Consider the following 7,100-nt stretch of genomic DNA (forward strand, 5'->3'; position numbering starts at 1 on the left):
GAATTATCAACTTTACGTGCGTTGTGCCTCGGCATGGCACAGCGCGGATGAATCCAATGTTTTGAGGAGAATGTGCGGCTGTCAATCACCGCATTGGTGGTGTGGATACTGTCATCCGCAATCACAGATTCTACTTTTTGGAAGTATGACCAACATAAGAATTTTCACCAGAAAATGTCATCTGAACAACTAAGTAACATCCACTTTTGTTCTGACCAACTAAGGGGAAAAAAGCATTGCAGTAAATCGCGCTGATTAAATCTAAGGATCGCTTATCATGTCATGTCAAACCGTGCAAATTAAACTTGGTTCTCAAATTGTTAATGTTAACAACATCAGCATTGCGTGACTACATTTAATACCCTTCTGATATTATCCTTGTTTTCGCATGGGCCCGGTTGCAGTCTCTTTTTTTCTCCGAAGTCCGAAGTCTTTCGCGTTTTACAATGGGTGAACCTTTCTGGATCCGCCATCAAATTGATAAGTTTAATTATATCAAGTGCTGTGAGAAAAGGCTATAAATCTCCACCTCCAACATCCTCACACTCATAGCCTACTAGCCGAGACTCCTTCTTTATGTGTACAGATGTGACGTAATGACGCAAAGACATGCTCGAATTTCCCGCGGAAATCCACCAGTACCACTGGAATTAAAAACATTATCACAAGCTTACCGTTTTGAATCGAGCTAAGGCAAGCAGATAGTTTTGAACACTGGCTGGTTATGTACTTGCTCAAAAAATTATTTGGGATAATTTTTAACCCAAAAAAGCTACGGACTGCAGCTTTAAAAAGTTGCCTGCACTTATCTCGTTGCAAAAATAACTAACAAAAGAGATGTCTTTGAGTTGTCTCTCTCTCCCTCCTGCTGTCCTCAAATTAAAGAAAATATCCAATCTTTGTCTTCACCAACAAAAGAAAAACTCCATGGAAACCTGACATCCACAATCATCACTGTGTCTTATTGCTTATTTTCTGATGTAATTATCTCAGAAAAGAATGACCCTTGCTAATATGCACTGACTAATGCTGCCATTAAATGACAAATGTACCATAACGTTTCTAGATGAAATTAAAGCTCTTCATTGCTTGCACAGCAGGAAAAGTAAATGATATGATAACTGAGCAATATCAAAAACATCACATAATAAAGATTGCTGTTGTTCTAAATATCACTACGACTTTGATTCAACCACAGTGAGGCCAGTAATCAGTCAACAGCACAACTAACTAACAATGTTTTACATTATACTCATATACAGCACATGTGAATTTAGCCCTTTTGGTCCTTCTATGCTCTCCATGAACTTGTTTCCTAAATGATGATTCCCACAGTGATGAAAATTCTGTCATTATGTCATTAGAGAATGTTCCTAGAACGTTATTATTTGGTTCTCAAAATATAACCAAACGGAAACCATATACTAACGATAGGGGATCGTTCTGTGTTTGCTGGGTTACTACTAGTTAATAGTAAATAATAACACGATTGAACTCTTTTGCGCACCTTCCGATCAGCACACAATGGTGGCGTGTGTTTGGTCTCCGAATCAATCAGTGTTTTATGGAATCGGTTATTGAATCAATGATTCCTATATTATTAATACAGACAAAACAACACTTCTCATCGTCATGGCTTGAAACGTGAGCGTTTAACCCTGTAAAGCCTGACATATTGATAATTATAGTCAGAAAAATATAACCGTTAGACATAATGTAAAACAAAAGTTTTGCAAAAGTTTTTATGAAAAGCACAACTTTATTTTGCACTTAAAGAATAAAGAATATACAAAAAGAATAAACATATAAATTGAACACATAGCCTACTGTAAACACACCAGCAAATCAGAAACAAGACACCATGAGCAATCACACATCAATGTTTGCAGAAGTGTTTGAATGTATGTTTGCATATTTTTTTACGTGTAAAATAAGTAAATTCAATCTAATGGAACTGTTACATTAAAGAGAAGAGGACTGCTCACAAGACCCGCCAAATCGTAAAAATGGTTTGCTCTTTTCAAACACCCTGGAATAATTTGAACACTTCTAAACGTGGACTTATTTGAATACACATGCTTGTTTTGTTTGCATTATGACTCAACAAAACCGAACTGCTATTCTTAAATGCAGCGTCCATCTCTTCAGCCACCTGCTCACATGCATCTGTGAAAGGCTTCCAAGTGTTTTAAAAACATTATGAAATAGGAAAACATTTTATAAGTCAAAGCATTGTTCATTTCTCTATTTTCATCTCTCACAGAAGTTGAGTTCTGTGCGGGGGGACAGGTGGGCCGCCAGCTGTTCCTGCAGTACACAGCCATCACCCAGAAGAGCCAGATGGGAAATCTAAACACCTCAGAGAGAGGGCTCCCCTTTGAACGTGAAGGGCTCTCCGTGTCTGCAATGTGACAAATGGCTTTATTTATATGCAAAACTGAAAAGAAATATATTGGATCAGTTTTACCATGCTGAGGATGAGACCATCGCTAAAGGCAACCACGACATCATCCAGCACAGTGTTAGTGATTTCACACTTCATTCTCCTCTGAGAAAGATTAGCAAGGTGCTGCTGGTGTATTAACTACAGTCAGATGTGACTACATGAAATCATGAATGACAGCCTCTTTCTTGCGTAATTGCAAAAGTGTTCACTGCATCCATGTTTCTTTTGAGATTATTAAACCATTAAGCCCTAACTGAAAAACAAATTTGCCGTTATCCAAAACAGCAGAAGCAGCAGCAGCAGAATGTATTGTTGTTGTGTGTGACCGGAGGATGTATTATAAAATTATCTTGCTTCCCACAACCCACAGTTCACAAGCGCCTCTTAATCAGGATATGCAATATGATAAATATGATTGAACTTCCCCCTCAGGATCTCACAGGCCTTGTGCGAATGATTTCTTATCTAATTACCACAATTATATTGAGAGAGAGGAATACTGTACATAATAATAAAAAAAAACATATTCATTCTTCAAAATTTGCAAAGAATATTCAGAATTTAGCACCAGTGAACAAATGAGCCAAAAAAAAGTGGTAATTCTCTGAATCCTTGCTCTGTGGTTTTGCCTTTTCAGAACAATTTTACATTCATTTGGTGAAATGGATCTATGTGATGGAAAATGCCAGGGTAATTACAGTTCACAATTACATTAACAAAACAATCATTATACATTTATCAGGATCATTGCTCATTAGCCACAATTTTGCCCAGAAATGAATCAAGATGCCCTCTGCACTTCATAATTTGTCTTTTGCTTGAGGGCCCTCCAACATCCATATTCACAAACACCATTAATATCACAATTCGTTCTTGGGTTTCTTTTCCACTTGGGAAAAGGGCAGGATAACTGACAGGGCATGTGGGGCATTTCCCATCCTCCAGCATAGTGCCCCATTAACATACCTTGTTTTAACTGTGACAATATGGCATTTTCAGTCTGACCCTTAGAATAATGTTGATTTTGCCTCTCGCTGTAGCACTCGTGTTATTCTTCTGGACAGTAAGTTAACAAGAGGATGCTGTAAAGACTGGTTAGAAATACCAGTTGAAAGTTCATTTTAACCCCAAGAGAGCAACAGTTTAGATATCCTGACAGCACCTCTCTGGACACTATTAGCTGATCTGGATGTGAAGCGTAAAATGCCGCAAGCCGGGTTCGTCAGGAGATATTTGCTGAATCAGGTGTATGTTGTGGGCGACTCTAATGGATAAAGTACCTGGAGACATTTCGGGAATTAAACCACACAAGTGAAGGCTGGAGGGAAAACTCAGACTTTATAGACCTGAACAATGTGAGCGTGGCAAGCACAATGTGAAACAACTCTTATCTCGACATGATGGCAGACATAAATCATGTTGCTGACAGCCATTTGACTGTATAGTGATTGTGCTTTGGGGATAAGTGTTGTACATCAGAGCAGTAGGTGTTGCTGCTCTATTATTGAGCTTTGTTAATTATAACTGCATGTCACTAAATGGTACTGACAGATGCTCCAGAAACAGTTGAATAAAGCTAAACTCGTTGCATACCAAACATTCCATTATTACTTCTGTCTGCATTTGTTACATAAAATAACAACAATAAATAAACAAAACAAAAGCTATATTTTAATCACGAAGTCAATCATTTCTGCTATTTATCCCTGGAAGAATATAAATAATTCTAATAAATCCCACATTTTACAAATGTCTAGTGCTTGTATTCAATTAATTTATATAGATTAATAAATGTCTTCTTTAATCTTACAAATAAAACGTCTTTATTTGGTTTATTCCAGAAATTTCCATCATCATAAATCCAAAACATAATGACTAGTGATTTGTGATCTTGACTGATTTGATTCACTGTTGGACTTTGCATGAAAATGAGTTTTTAAGCATGTTTTAGTTCTAAAAGTTGAAGTTGAGGTAACACCGTGCTCATTCTATATGCTACAGTACACACTATAAATAAAACTACAACAGATTTGCCTGTTAAAAAACTCTGATGAGTACCCACTTCATTAAGCATCTTGATATTTTCTAAGTCTGTTGAGTGGATTTTTAAGTGCATCCAGATGTGGAATTGTGGAAGGGAATGACTGCGTTCTGTCTTTAATAACCGCATTAGCATTTGTAAACCGAATCATCTCTCCAAGAATGGCGAAGTGGGTTTATGGCTAACTTATCAGCCACTTTTTGTTTAGCTCAGCACTGCACTCTTCAAATTTACTTTTATTACTTCACTAAGTAAATTTCTATTGAACAAACAGTCTGTAGGTCAGTAGATCGCATTGACCGATGTCTCACAAGGCATGGTCCTGTCTAAAGGAGGCTTCAAACCTCCTCAGATCATTGGATGAGGAAATATAATTAATATTTATTGCTTCTGTCCACAATGACAGAGCTGGGATTCAAAATAGCACCACCAAAGCCTGAACTTGCACAACAGAATCGCTCCGTTATAACCTCGATAAAATAAAAACACACTCTATCTGGCTTACTCTGTGTGTTTACAGTATATCAGATCTGGGTATTTTCTGAATTAGTATAAAGTCTATTTTATGTTTCATTCTTTAATCGATTTGTAGTTCTGGAAGTCTTTGATTCTCATCCTTGAAATTGATGTCATGTTTAGCTACATGTGGATTTTGACTGAGGAATGGTTTTATTTCAGGTCAGATCTTTGCCTGAGAAAGCTTACATTTTTCAAACTTTATATTATTAGGTAAAACAAGAACTGGTAATAAAAATGGTTTTAAAGCGAAAGTTCTAATTGGCTTGTTGTGCAAATATAGTATTCAAATGACTGTCAAGTGGGAAAAATCTGTTACTGACATACACAAATGTGTAATCTTTAATTGCTGTAACTGTGAGGCTGTTATGCTAAACCAAACAAATGCCCTCAAACAATTAGCAATGTTATCATATATTTCCGCTTGACTCTGCACATATGTTTATAAACAGTAACTTAATTCTGGGGCTCGCAGGGGCATTTTTTTAATTAGGAAGTACCTAGTTTTAGCTTTAGACAAGGTTGATTTATCTTTACTGAAATGCGCAGATTGTTTCAAGACATCATAATGCCAAGGGCGTAAGTTTAATTCGAACAATTTAAAATAAATCAAATGTATAGAGGCACCATCTACACGGTAGTTGCCTTCTATATCTGATAAGTTTTTCTTGTATAGAAAGAAAATGTATATAATCATGTATCTGTCCACTACATTTTCTATACTAAATGAATCATCCAGGGCCCGGTTTCCCGATAACGCTCACTCTTAGCGCGCTAAGACAGCTCGAAAGATATATCTTACCAAAGGTGTTTATGTTCCTAAGTGTGTTCCCCGAACCATACCTTAGGAAGCTGCTTAAGATATACCTTCTTACGTGCGACGTTACCCGGCGCTGTCCGTGGCGATGGTGCTGAATTGGTTGATATCGATGGCTCGAGAATCAATTATTCTCTCGTGCAGGGGCTGTTTATGTGAGAAAGCGGTGATCTTTATAAATGAAGCACTTCAGAAATAGTTGAAATTGCAATTTATTATGATTATTGGATATTATAAAAAATAATCCAAACTATAATAGCCTATAATAGCCTAGCCTACATATTTTAAAATTGTAACATATATTGCTGCCACAATAACCTTTTCAAAAATGTACGTGCCTTCTTCTCTTTTCCATTTTTGTTTGCTGAGGTGGAGCTGCGATGAAATATTGTTCTTGTAAATACTTTCCAGCATTTCAGTAATAAAAGTTTACATCTTGCGTATGGTGCTCGGCAGTGATCAAAAAAGATTTAAACCGTGAATTTTGAATCTCTTGTAAACTCAGAGATGTGGATTCAGACGGCAATTAAATTACCACACGACCTGTTTGTCAAAAAACAGAAGGTACTAATTTGGCCAGGGATTTTTACGCGGGTTGGGTGAGAAAAACACTGATATTATGGATTCGGACAGCACTAAAATCACCGACTTACCCCTGTAAATGTTTAAAATACCGGACGAGCCCATGAGAAACAATATTAGCGTCCGAATAGGACTTAACTGACAGTAGCCTATGCTTTCACTGGCCTTTAAAAGAGCGTTTTAATTAAATTAATAATATTGTATAATAATATAATTAAAAATCTAACAACAATCAGTGTAATGACAATTTTATTCTTTACATGAAAACACTTGAATTAGCCTAATTTAATACTGTCTGGGTGTATTAAAACTTCAGAATTATATTCATATAGACCTGCAACAGTGATAAGGTAAAGCTAAGAGTGGTCCAGACCAACCTTACGAAAGTGTGACTTACAAAAGATATACTTAGCGTACGAACGTTTCGGGAACCGTCCCATAAGGTTAAGAGAGAGGTTAAGGAATAGGTTAAGAACTACTTAGAGATAAGAACGCTTTGGGAAACCGGGCCCAGGTTCTTGTAGGGCTTATTCAAAGTAACAAATAAAGGCACTTTAATAGCATTTTGTTTAAATCCTAGCTCATTTCAGAATCAGAATCAGAATCAGAATCAGAATCAGAATCAGAATCAGAATCAGAATCAGAATCAGAATCAGAATCAGAATCAGAAAGAGCTTTATTGCCAAGTGTGCTTGCAC

The sequence above is a fragment of the Rutilus rutilus genome (genome assembly GCF_951802725.1).
Source record: "Rutilus rutilus genome assembly, chromosome: 10".
NCBI lineage: Eukaryota > Metazoa > Chordata > Actinopteri > Cypriniformes > Leuciscidae > Rutilus > Rutilus rutilus.